A 13713-nucleotide genomic window follows, 5' to 3' on the forward strand; every position below is an offset into this window, starting at 1 on the left:
AGTAGAGTGTAGTTGTGGGATTTCCTACAACTACATTTTTGCGCTAGAATACAACTTGGATGAGTAAAAAGGGTCATCCCTGCCTGTGGAGATTTCTAGAGTGATTTCTAAATTATTAACTATTGATCATATCTTAAAAAGAAAGTTTTACTACCATCGATTAATATTATTGATTTCTGTTTTCCCATCGAGTTTTGAGAGTTCCTATCTTTGAAATTTGTTAAACAACCAAAGTTTTCAAAGACATAAGAGTAAACTTATTTGAGGCATCTTTATTCTTCAGATTTGATTTCGTCGTTCCGGTGAAAATCTTTGGATTTTGTCTATATTTCCGAAATAATATGGGAATGATAGGAAAAGGAACAGAAGATCTGTCGGCGAAGGAGGAGACTCAACAAATCGAAAAATACTTATACAGGAACACACAAAGACAAAAGGAACAAGGCGAATCGGAAAAAGCAATAAGGATTATTCGAGCAAGAGAAGGAAGCAAGCGTCTACAGTGCAATTCGATAACAAAATCGATCATGAATGTTGTGGATTTTTATGTAGGAATTACAGGGCAAATACATAGGCGTGATTATGAAGGAAGGAAAATTTTGGATGTTGAGAAAAAATCACCCTTGAAGAAATGGCAAAAGCAGAAGATAACGTTCTCAATGGACGATATACCAGGAGAAAGCCTAAGGCGGACGGATCCTTTGGTTGTCACGATACCGGCAAGGTGAAATGAAAAAAGTAAAAGCGAAAGCATCAGAAGAGTGTGCAGTGGACAAAACTTTGATAGACACAAGAATCTTAGTTGATATCTTATTTTACCGCGCGTTCATAAATATAGGATATAGTGACACAGACTTAGTGCCGCCTACGTATAACACCCACGGTTTTAATAAGGCGATAACAAAACCAAAAGGTGAGGTAATTTTACGCATACCTTTAGGAGAAATAGAAACGCAGGTAACATTTTGTGTCATAGATGTTGAATCACCATACAACATGCTCCTAGGAAGGCCATGGTTGCATGGTATAAAATGTGTAGCATCAACTCTTCATCAAGGCATATGTTTCTCAATGCCAAGTGGAATAGGAGAAATCAAAGGTGACGCGGGGAGCGCGAGAATTTGCAGTCAAATAGACATAAAGAATTATGAAGGAAGAGCCAAGAAGATCAGGAACATACGAATTTCTTCCCACCAAGAGGATTATATTGTTATACAAGAACGCCTTTTGGTTTAAAAAATGCAGGTGCAACATACCAGAGAATGATGGAGAAGATATTCGCAAAGTGGGTGCATTCCACATTAGAAGTGTATGTGGACGATATGTCGGTAAAGAGCAAGAAGGCGGTAGATCATGTGGATAATTTGAAAAAGATATTTGAACAGATGCAGAAATTTAAAATGAAGATAAATCCAACAAAGTGCATCTTCGGAGTAGCATTATGAAAATTCCTAGCCTACATTGTATCAAAGGAAGGAATAAAGGTAGATCCAGAAAAGGTTCAAGAAGTTCGTGACATGCCATCACCAGTGACTGTAAAAGATGTACATAAATTGAATGGATTGTTGGCTTTACTAGTTGTCACTTTTACCTTCTACTTCATTTTCCAGGTTCGTCTAGTTCGTTTTGGGATTGTTTTACCATTTTCAGTTTCTTTACATCATTTCTTTAAAGAAGGGTTCATCATTCCAAGTGTTTTGGGGTTTTGGTTGGTGGAGAATCGACCTTCTACGACATTTTCAGGTTCGTTGAGCCTGGTTCAGGGATGAATATGTGACTTTTCAACAGGATAAATAAGTACCACCTACCACTAAATTCAGGTAAACTAGTATCTATTTTAATACATATAAATCTTGATACAATACACCCTTGTTAAAAAAGAAACGTTCAGAAAAGGATTCTTTTGATAAGTGTAAAAATCAGGGACAATTTATTTTACTTTAATTCAAAACACGAGTACTTTATCAAAATATAACAAGACAAGGGATTTAAGATTAAATAAAACTTTTTTATATATTCTTGATCCCTAAGATAAAGAACCCAAAATCCCCTGCTGAGTTTAGACCGATTGGTCTTTGTAACACTCCTTACAAAGTTATTGCTAAAATTATGGAAAATAGGTTTAAAAAATCTCTGGAAAAAATAATTTCACCCTTACAATCTGCATTCCTATCATCCAGACAGATCTCAGACAACATAATTGTTGCTCATGAGATTGTTCATTTGATGAAGAAGAGTAAAAATAAAACAGGAAATATAAGACTTAAGACTGATATGTCAAAGGAATTTGATAGGGTAAATTGGAAGTTTTTGATTAAAACTTTAGAAGCTTTTGTTTTTTCTAAACACTGGTGTGAACTGATCTTTTAATGCATATCTTCCTACTCTATTGCTATTTTACTAAATGGTAACCCATGTCAAGAGTTCTAACCATCTAGGGGGATCTGTTATCTTCGTATTTGTTCATCATATGCATGAAAGTTTTTTCTAGATTTATATGTCATTTGGAAACTGATAAAAAGGTGACAGGTATTAAACTAACTCCACAATCTACTCCTATTTCGCATTTGTTCTTTGCTGATGAAGTAATTCAAAGATTAATCATCCCACTAAACTGGGCATAATTTGTTTAACTAAAATACTACTTGAGGTGATGATTTTGCAATTATGTTTTCTGCTACAACTTGAATCTGTTTCAGAGTACAACAAGTAACCTATTATTGTTGGAACTAGAATTCTGAATCCGATTAGAGTATCACAAGTCATCCCAAAACCAAGCCTATATAAAATTATAAATACCTGTTGGCCTATGCTTAATCTCCACACACAATCCCATCCCTTTTCTTCAAATGTATGTAGTCATTTTAATCTTAGAATAAACTTAAAGAACACTATCTATTTACTTGTGTTTGGCAGTATTAGACATAGACTAATAGTTACTAACTGCTATTACTTGTTTTTGCAGCGTTACTTGGTCCTATCAACAATAATGCCACCACAAGTGTTGCTGCCATGGAAATGGAATACAAGATCAACGTTCAAGACTTTGTATTTGTCATTGCCAGTTTGCCACCACTGTCCAATCATTATGTCATTGCTACTGCTACTTGATAATGCCACCACCAGTACATTGTGGTTAAGAATTAAGACTATTGTGTGTGTTTGTGTGCTACTGCTACTTTTTCTTTTTTCAGATTTTCAAGACTTTGGTTGTTTGGAACTTTGGTTTGCTAGTATAATTGTTATAAGTTAGTTGTTAATTTGTTCTTTGATTGAGATATTGATTAATATATTGAAAAACAGGTAAAACAGATACTCAATTTGTCTGGAAAAATGACAAGAAATCTGTCTTTCAATTCTGATAGAAAGTACCAATTGGTACCGGAACCGTACCTGGTACCGTACGTGTACCGAATGGTACCGGAACCGAGGTACAAGGTACAGGTCCAAAATTTTGGAACCGAGCCTAGGGAGGTACAGGTACTCGGCCTGGGCAGGAACTGAGCCGAACCGTACTGTGTGCACTCTTAATTAGCTGTCCTCCACTATGTAAACTCATATAAAAGGAGCAAGATACCATAGTAGTAGAGAGAGATATTTTTGGTGAGGAGAGATAAGATATTTAGGAGAGAGAAAGTTATTTGTTTTTCAATTTAGGGTTTTCTCATATTATCTTTGTACTTGTACTAGTTTTAATAAAAGTATTTTTTATTATTTCGTCATGGTTTCTTAGATTATATCACAAGTTCTTAGTAGAGTGTAGTTGTGGGATTTCCTACAACTACATTTTTGCGTTAGAATACAACTTGGATGAGTAAAAAGGGTCATCCCTTCCTGTGGAGATTTCTAGAGTGATTTCTAAATTATTAATTATTGATCATATCTTAAAAAGAAAGTTTTACTACCATCGATTAATATTATTGATTTCTGTTTTCCCATCGAGTTTTGAGAGTTCCTATCTTTGAAATTTGTTAAACAACCAAAGTTTTCAAAGACATAAGAGTAAACTTATTTGAGGCATCTTTATTCTTCAGATTTGATTTCGTCGTTCCGGTGAAAATCTTTGGATTTTGTCTATATTTCCGAAATAGTATGGGAATGATAGGAAAAGGAACAGAAGATCTGTCGGCGAAGGAGGAGACTCAACAAATCGAAAAATACTTATACATGAACACACAAAGACAAAAGGAACAAGGCGAATCGGAAAAAGCAATAAGGATTATTCGAGCAAGAGAAGGAAGCAAGCGTCTACAGTGCAATTCGATAACAAAATCGATCATGAATGTTGTGGATTTTTATGTAGGAATTACAGGGCAAATACATAAGCGTGATTATGAAGGAAGGAAAATTTTGGATGTTGAGAAAAAATCACCCTTGAAGAAATGGCAAAAGCAGAAGATAACGTTCTCAATGGACGATATACTAGGAGAAAGCCTAAGGCGGACGGATCCTTTGATTGTCACGATACCGGCAAGGTGAAATGAAAAAAGTAAAAGCGAAAGCATCAGAAGAGTGTGCAGTGGACAAAACTTTAATAGACACAAGAATCTTAGTTGATATCTTATTTTACCGCACGTTCATAAATATGGGATATAGTGACACAGACTTAGTGCCGCCTACGTATAACACCCACGGTTTTAATAAGGCGATAACAAAACCAAAAGGTGAGGTAATTTTACGCATACCTTTAGGAGAAATAGAAACGCAGGTAACATTTTGTGTCATAGATGTTGAATCACCATACAACATGCTCCTAGGAAGTCCATGGTTGCATGGTATAAAATGTGTAGCATCAACTCTTCATCAAGGCATATGTTTCTCAATGCCAAGTGGAATAGGAGAAATCAAAGGTGACGCGGGGAGCGCGAGAATTTGTAATCAAATAGACATAAAGAATTATGAAGGAAGAGCCAAGAAGATCAGGAACATACGAATTTCTTCCCACCAAGAGGATTATATTGTTATACAAGAACGCCTTTTGGTTTAAAAAATGCAGGTGCAACATACCAGAGAATGATGGAGAAGATATTCGCAAAGTGGGTGCATTCCACATTAGAAGTGTATGTGGACGATATGTCGGTAAAGAGCAAGAAGGAGGTAGATCATGTGGATAATTTGAAAAAGATATTTGAACAGATGCAGAAATTTAAAATGAAGATAAATCCAACAAAGTGCATCTTCGGAATAGCATTATGAAAATTCCTAGCCTACATTGTATCAAAGGAAGGAATAAAGGTAGATCCAGAAAAGGTTCAAGAAGTTCGTGACATGCCATCACCAGTGACTGTAAAAGATGTACATAAATTGAATGGATTGTTGGCTTTACTAGTTGTCACTTTTACCTTCTACTTCATTTTCCGGGTTCGTCTAGTTCGTTTTGGGATTGTTTTACCATTTTCAGTTTCTTTACATCATTTCTTTAAAGAAGGGTTCATCATTCCAAGTGTTTTGGGGTTTTTGGTTGGTGGAGAATCGACCTTCTACGACATTTTCAGGTTCGTTGAGCCTGGTTCAGGGATGAATATGTGACTTTTCAACAGGATAAATAGGTACCACCTACCACTAAATTCAGGTAAACTAGTATCTATTTTAATACATATAAATCTTGATACAATACACCCTTGTTAAAAAAGAAACGTTCAGAAAAGGATTCTTTTGATAAGTGTAAAAATCAGGGACAATTTATTTTACTTTAATTCAAAACACGAGTACTTTATCAAAATATAACAAGACAAGGGATTTAAGATTAAATAAAACTTTTTTATATATTCTTGATCCCTAAGATAAAGAACCCAAAATCCCCTGCTGATTTTAGACCGATTGGTCTTTGTAACACTCCTTACAAAGTTATTGCTAAAATTATGGAAAATAGGTTTAAAAAATCTCTGGAAAAAATAATTTCTCCCTTACAATCTGCATTCCTATCATCCAGACAGATCTCAGACAACATAATTGTTGCTCATGAGATTGTTCATTTGATGAAGAAGAGTAAAAATAAAACAGGAAATATAAGACTTAAGACTGATATGTCAAAGGAATTTGATAGGGTAAATTGGAAGTTTTTGATTAAAACTTTAGAAGCTTTTGTTTTTTCTAAACACTAGTGTGAACTGATCTTTTAATGCATATCTTCCTACTCTATTGCTATTTTACTAAATGGTAACCCATGTCAAGAGTTCTAACCATCTAGGGGGATCTGTTATCTTCGTATTTGTTCATCATATGCATGAAAGTTTTTTCTAGATTTATATGTCATTTGGAAACTGATAAAAAGGTGACAGGTATTAAACTAACTCCACAATCTACTCCTATTTCGCATTTGTTCTTTGCTGATGACTTGCTGCTTTTTACTAAAGCTGATTTTGGAAGTTGTAAGAATCTCTTGGATGCAATAAATACTTTTAGCAAGGTCTCAGGGCAGGTTATAAACTTTACAAAATCAGGTCTATTTTTTAGTTAAAAAATACATAAAAAACATCAGGGCATAATCTCCATATTAATGAAAATAATAAAAAAATATTAAAGATACTCATTTAGGGCCACTTCTCTTCATAGAGAGATCAAAACTTAAGACTTTTCATAATATTGTAGAGAATATGGGAAAAAGACTTAAAAACTGGCTTGCAAAGATTTTATCTCAACCCAGTAAATTGTTTTAAATAAATCCATCTTATCCAGTATGCCAATTTTTAGCATGGCGTGTTTTGTTTTACCTATGAAAATTACTAAAAGAATAAACGATTTTTTGGTGGGAAAAACACACAAACAAGAAAGTAATTTATGTAAAATCCTTTGATTTCTTATGCAAACCTATAGAACAAGGAGGATTAGTTTTTAAAGAAGCTAACAAAGTCAATCAAGCAATGATAAGCAGAATAGCTTGGAGACTGGTGAGCATCCCAGATGATATTTGTGATCAAATTTTAAAAGGAAAATATTGTAAAAAAGAAGGGGCTTTTCATTCCAAGAAGAAATCAAAAGCTTCTTGGATATGGAAGTGCATTTTGCAGGGATAGAACATATTAAAAAGTACAACATTTGGGAAGTGAGAAATGGAATGTTAATAAAAATTTGGGAAGATAAATGGCTTCCAAATAGGGGAGAGGCTTTGTCTGAGTATGTTCCTCTTAGAAACACAACTATAACACTTGTGTCTGAGTTAATCGACTCAAACACGAAAAATTGGAAAATTGATATGTTACATTCACTATTTGACAATTCAACTGTGCAGGAGATTACCAACATTAGATTATACACTAACAATGAGGGGACCTTGAATATAAGACAAACTCAGGTGGACATTAACTAAGAATGGAGAATTTTCTATCAAAACTCTATAATCAAAACTTGCTAATCCATCCAACAATATGCCAGACAAAACAAAGAAGTTTTGGAAAGGATTATGGGCCATGGATACTTCACAGAGAATAAAGGGATATTTTGCGTTTTCTCCCCTTCCAAGATCGATAATTAGCGTTTCCTCCCAAAAAGATCAAAATTAGTGTTTTCTCCCATCGTTAGTTTTTCCATCCCATTTCTAATTAGCTGCGTCGGCAAGAATATATGCGTGGAAAAATCTTACACGTGTCAGGAAAAAGTTATTAAAATACCCTCAACTGTTTTGGCAAATTAAACCAAAGCCACCGTCTAGTTCACAATCAAAATTGATTTTACTTCTTCGTCTCATCATCAGGTTCTCCGTACGGATAAAAACAAAAACAAAAAAAAACAACGTCGATTCTTCGAGAAAGAATAAAACAGTTGCAGTTGAAGGCAGGCAATAATTGGAGTTTCATTTTGAAGGAGGAGAGTAACTTGATAGTCGGAATTAATGGTGAAGGATGAGTTTGGATGTCAAAATAAGGGCATCTGTGAATGATTCTCGTCAAAAACTATAGATGGGTTTGATCGAGGAGAAGAAGATTTTTCCCAGTGATCCATGAAGAGATTCAGTGAAGATGTGATCGAGAAGTCAAGTCAAGGAAGAACAAATGTTTGCCATTCGAATTGAAGATGACAATGGTGTTGTTGTTTAATTGAATGAACGATGTTGTTTATGAATGTTGTATGGTTTCTGAGATATGGGTTTGATTTGAATTTGAATTCTGTAGGGAAGGAGATAGAGAATGACATAAAAATCAACAAAGATTATTTCTCTATTATTAGATTCACACACAGCAGGTGTATGAGAAAATGACTCAGCACCTAGTTCTTACTGCCAAGACTTGTGGTTAGCTAGCCATGGTCCATGTTGTATTTACAATGCGTTTGGAAGTATTTTCGAAGAAAACACACAGAGGTTGAGTATGATTTATATGTGGGTTTTGTTCGAGAAGTGGCTGGTTTTTGAGTAATGAATGGAAGAGAAACAAGGGTTTGTTGCTGCCTGTGTGTTTTTGTTACAGGTCTAGGGAGGTTGTTTACAAGGGGGTCATATGATATTTAGAATTCAAAAAGAAACTGAAGTGGCTCGAGCTTTCCCGTAAATAGCAGATATAGGAAAAACAATCCCCAAAACTATTATTTTGAAATCTTGGGTTTGATAGATGCGAAGAAGATTTTGAACGAAATGAAGGAAGATTAGGGTTAGGTTTTACTTGGATTTCAATAATTGGGATCAATCGAAAAAAAATACACTCTAATCGGTGATAGCGTACTGGTGCCGGAGAAGAAGAACACGTTGTATTCTTAAATACGTGTTTAAAGTTTGTTTTCAGTGAGAGGGTATTTTGGAAAGATCATGAAACAAGTGTACAATCTATGCCACGCGTGCACAGATGCTAACTCATCTAACCGAGTAATGGATAGAAAAACTAACGATGGGAGATAAAACTAATTTTGATCTTTTTGGGGAGGAAACACTAATTAACGATCTTGTGAGGGGAGGAAACGCAAAATAGCCCCTATAAATTGTTTATATGGAAGTGCTTGAAAGATGCATTACCTACTAGACAAAATCTAAGAGCATCTGAGAACAAATGCATCTTCTGTAACGATGCTTTATAATCTACATACCACTTGTTCTTTGACCGCGACTATGTCAAAGCCATTTGGAATCTACAACCAATGGCCTCTCAGGTAGAAACTCAAAACTCAGATCCTCTTCATAATACTTTTTTGCACATATACAAAGAATGGATAACAAGGGATTTTTTAAATTCCATCTCGATGGCTCTTGCAGCAACAAAGTGTTGGTTTATTTGGAAGGAAAGGTGTCTCAGGATTTTTGAGGATAAGTCTAGAACTCCTAACCAGCTAGCACTAGATATTTCACGACACTATGAATACTGGCATCTAACTCATCTGAACAGTTTGACACAGTTACAAGCTAGAATCAAACCAACACCATTCTGGTACCTTCAAAGCATAAACACCTTCAAAATTAAATGTGATGCTTCATGGATTTCTGAGACTACTTGTTTGTACCCAAAATTACTTTTAGGCACTAAACATGATGATTTGATGATGTTTATTGAAAATTAGGGCTAAAAACTATATAAAATAAAGAGAAGATACAAAGATTGAACGTGGTTTGGCAAGTTGTGCCTACATCCACGGTGGAATCCCATAGGGGAGAAGTTATATTGATATGTGGTTTACAATTATATGGTTAGCTAACCTGGAATTCCATATCCCATTAGGGTTTATGATACATGTATTTATAGTGTTTTTGTAACCCTAATTAGGTAAACTTCATGTGCAAGCTACTTGGGCAACAAGACTTCCGGAAAATTCTAGAATCTTCACGAGTAGATGGGCGACCCTTCTGTGTATTTGATACATGGTACAAACATCGCCCCCTCTTAAGCACCAACTTGTTGGGGGTTAAGAAGTTTTTTTTTCTTTCTGCGTCGACCGTTGATGACGTAACTCTCAAGTCGCCCCGAAGAGTGAGTAGAGACATTACAAAGACGCCCCCAACTGTGATAACCAGCAATAAAATTTGCTCGCGTGCTAGGCGAGACTGTTTGCAACGTGGTGGACTTGTGATGCTCGATAGCTAGTCGAGTCTTGAATAGAATGTAGTGTGTTCTTGCGGCTGGGGAAAGGATTTTTGCTCGCAACGTAACAAGGATAACGCTTGCTGCTCGGGTAGACTGGATGTTGCTTGTGTTGAGTACGAGTTTTTGGACCATTATCGGGCATTGGGATTGTGGTTCGACGATACTGTGGACCAACATCGAAAGTCGGGTTCGTGGTCGAGACGAGACTTTATGCTTGGCAAGGTGCAAGTCTTTGTACTCGCGTGCAAGGAGCGATTTTATGCTTGTTATAAAAACAAGACTTATGTGATCACGTGCAAGGTGAAGCTTTAGGTGCTTGATATGTGATGCAAGGATAAATATTGAAGGGTCTAAGAAATCCTCATCCCTAACTCGATCATGTCGCGATCCACGAACCTCGAACTCGATCATATCGCTATCCACGAACCTCGAACTCGATCATGTTGCTGCCCAAGCGTATATAAAAGTTTCTTTAACACTGGAATTTTTGCTTTCATGTTGTAGGAAATTGAAAGACGATTCCAACGAGCCAAAAATCACTCAATTAAGACTTAAAACGAAAAGGTTATTGAAGAAACAAAATTGAAGCCCAAACCCAAACATCCAAGCTAGTTTGGCTTAGCAGACGGCTCGGCTTGGGTTCTTATGACGGCTCGAACAGATCGTCTTAGAACGGTTTGGCTCGAAACAGTGGCTTGGCTTGTACAGCTTGGCTCAATTCGGAGCGGCTCGAACAGCTCGGTTCGGCTTGGAGATGTTGGCTTGGGAGAGGTGTTTTTTCACGTCTGCAACACTTATTTATGTTTCTTTATGCTACTGTATTTTGACGGTTACTGCTTTTGTTGCTGCTGCAGTTTTTGCCACGGTTTATGTATCTAACAGAATCTTCAACTGCAACAGTTCCTCATCTGTCGCAACGGTTTCTTCAACCTCGCAACAGTTTCTTCAATCTTCGTAACGGTTTTTCTGGACCCTAAATTTATCTTTTTTGCTGCTTTTTGCATGGAATTCGTGATTCTTACGCGTTTTTCTCAATGGTAAAACACGATTGTTTTCACGAATCCCCTTAGTCGGCTCCAAAATTTGTACTCAAAATTACTTTTAGGCACTAAACACGATGATTTGATGATGTCTATTGAAAATTAGGGATAGAAACTATAAAAAATAAAAAGAAGATACAAAGATTTAACGTGGTTCGGCAAGTTGTTCCTACATCCACGGTGGAATCCCATAGGGGAGAAATTGTACTGATATGTGGTTTATAATTGTATGGTTAGCTAACCTGGAATTCCATATCCCATTAGGGTTTAGGATACATGTATTTATAGTGTTTTGTAACCCTAATTAGGTAAATTTCATGTGCAAGCTACTTGGGCAACAAGACTTCCGGAAACTTCTAGAATCTTCACGGGTATATGGGAGGCCCTTCCGTGTATTTTATACACGGTACAAACATCGCCCCCTCTTAAGCACCAACTTTTTGGGGGTTAAAAAGTTTGTTTTTCTGTCCGCTTCGATCGTTGATGACGTAACTCTCAAGTCTCCCCGAAGCGTGAGTAGAGACATTAAAAAGACACCCCCAACTGTGATAACCTGCCATAAAATTTGCTCGCTTGCTAGGCGAGACTGTTTGCAATGTGGTGGACTTGTGATGCTCGATACCTAGTCGAGTCTTGAGTAGAATGTAGTGTATGCTTTCGGCTGGGGCAAGGATTTTTGCTCGCAACGTAACAAGGCTAACGCTTGCTTCTCGGGGAGACTGGTTGTTGCTTGTGTTGGGTACGAGTCTTTGGACCAATATCGGGTATTGGGATTGTGGTTCGACGAGACTGTGGACCAACATCGGACTTTGGCTCGTGGTCGAGACGAGACTTTATGCTTGGCAAGGTGCAAGTATTTGTACTCGCGTGTAAGGCGAGAATTTATGCTTGTTATAAAAACAAGACATATGTGCTCACGTGCAAGGTGAGGCTTTAGGTGCTTGAGATGTGATGCAATGCTAAATATTGAAGGGCCTAAGCAATCCTCATCCCTAACTCGATCATGTCGCGATCCACGAACCTCAAACTCGATCATGTTGCTGCCCAAGCGTATATAAATGTTTCTTTAACACTGGAATTTTTGCTTTCATGTTGTAGAAACTGAAAGACGATTCCAACGAGCCAAAAATCACTCAATTAGGACTTAAAACGAAGAGGTTATTGAAGAAAAAAAATTGAAACCCAAGCCCAAACATCCAAGCTAGTTTGGCTTAGCACACGGCTCGGCTTGGGTTCCTATGACGGCTCGAACAGCTCGGCTTTGAACGGTTTGGCTCGAAACAGTGGCTTGGCTTGTACAACTTGGCTCAATTCGGAGCAGATCGAACAACTCGGCTCGGCTTGGAGCTGTTGGCTTGGGAGAGGTGTTTTGTCACGTCTGCAACACTTATTTATGTTGCTTTATGCTACTGTATTGTGATGGTTACTGCTTTTGTTGCTGCTGCAGTTTTTTCCACGGTTCTTCATCTAACAGAATCTTCAACTGCAATAGTTCTTCATCTGTCGCAACGGTTTCTTCAACCTCGCAACAGTTTCTTCAATCTTCGTAACGGTTTTTCTGGACCCTAAATTTATCTTTTTTGCTGCTTTTTGCATGGAATTCGTGATTCTTACGCGCTTTTCTCAATGGTAAAACACGATTGTTTTCACGAATCCCTTTAGTCGGCTCCAATGTTTGTACTCAAAATTACTTTTAGGCACTAAACACGATAATTTGATGATGTTTATTGAAAATTAGGGCTAAAAACTATAAAAAATAAAAAGAAGATACAAAGATTTAACGTGGTTCGGCAAGTTGTTCCTACATCCACGGTGGAATCCCATAGGGGAGAAATTGTACTGATATGTGGTTTATAATTGTATGGTTAGCTAACCTGGAATTCCATATCCCATTAGGGTTTAGGATACATGTAGTTATAGTGTTTCGTAACCCTAATTAGGTAAATTTCATGTGCAAGCTACTTGGGCAACAAGACATCCGGAAACTTCTAGAATCTTCACGGGTAGATGGGAGGACCTTCCGTGTATTTTATACACGGTACAAGCATCGCCCCCTCTTAAGCACCAACTTGTTGGGGGTTAAGAAGTTTGTTTTTATTTCCGCGTCGATCGTTGATGACGTAACTCTCAAGTCGCCCCGAAGCGTGAGTAGAGACATTACAAAGACACCCCCAACTGTGATAACCTGCAATAAAATTTTCTCGCTTGCTAGGTGAGACTGTTTGCAATGTGGTGGACTTGTGATGATCGATAGCTAGTCGAGTCTTGAGTAGAATGTAGTGTGTGCTTGCGTCTGGGGAAAGGATTTTTGCTCGCAACGTAACAAGGCTAACGCTTGCTGCTCGGGGAGACTGGTTGTTTCTTGTGTTGAGTACGAGTCTTTGGACCAATATCGAGCATTGGGATTGTGGTTCGACCAGACTGTGGACCAACATCGGACGTTGGCTCGTGGTCGATACGAGATTTTATGCTTGGCAAGGTGCAAGTCTTTGTACTTGCGTGTAAGGAGAGATTTTATGCTTGTTATAAAAACAAGACTTATGTGCTCACGTGAATGGTGAGGCTTTAGGTGCTTGAGATGTGATGCAATGCTAAATATTGAAGGACCTAAGCAATCCTCATCCCTAACTCGATCATGTCGAGATCCACGAACCTCGAAATAGATCATG

This window comes from Papaver somniferum, chromosome 3, assembly GCF_003573695.1.
Source record: "Papaver somniferum cultivar HN1 chromosome 3, ASM357369v1, whole genome shotgun sequence".
NCBI classification, from domain to species: Eukaryota; Viridiplantae; Streptophyta; class Magnoliopsida; order Ranunculales; family Papaveraceae; genus Papaver; species Papaver somniferum.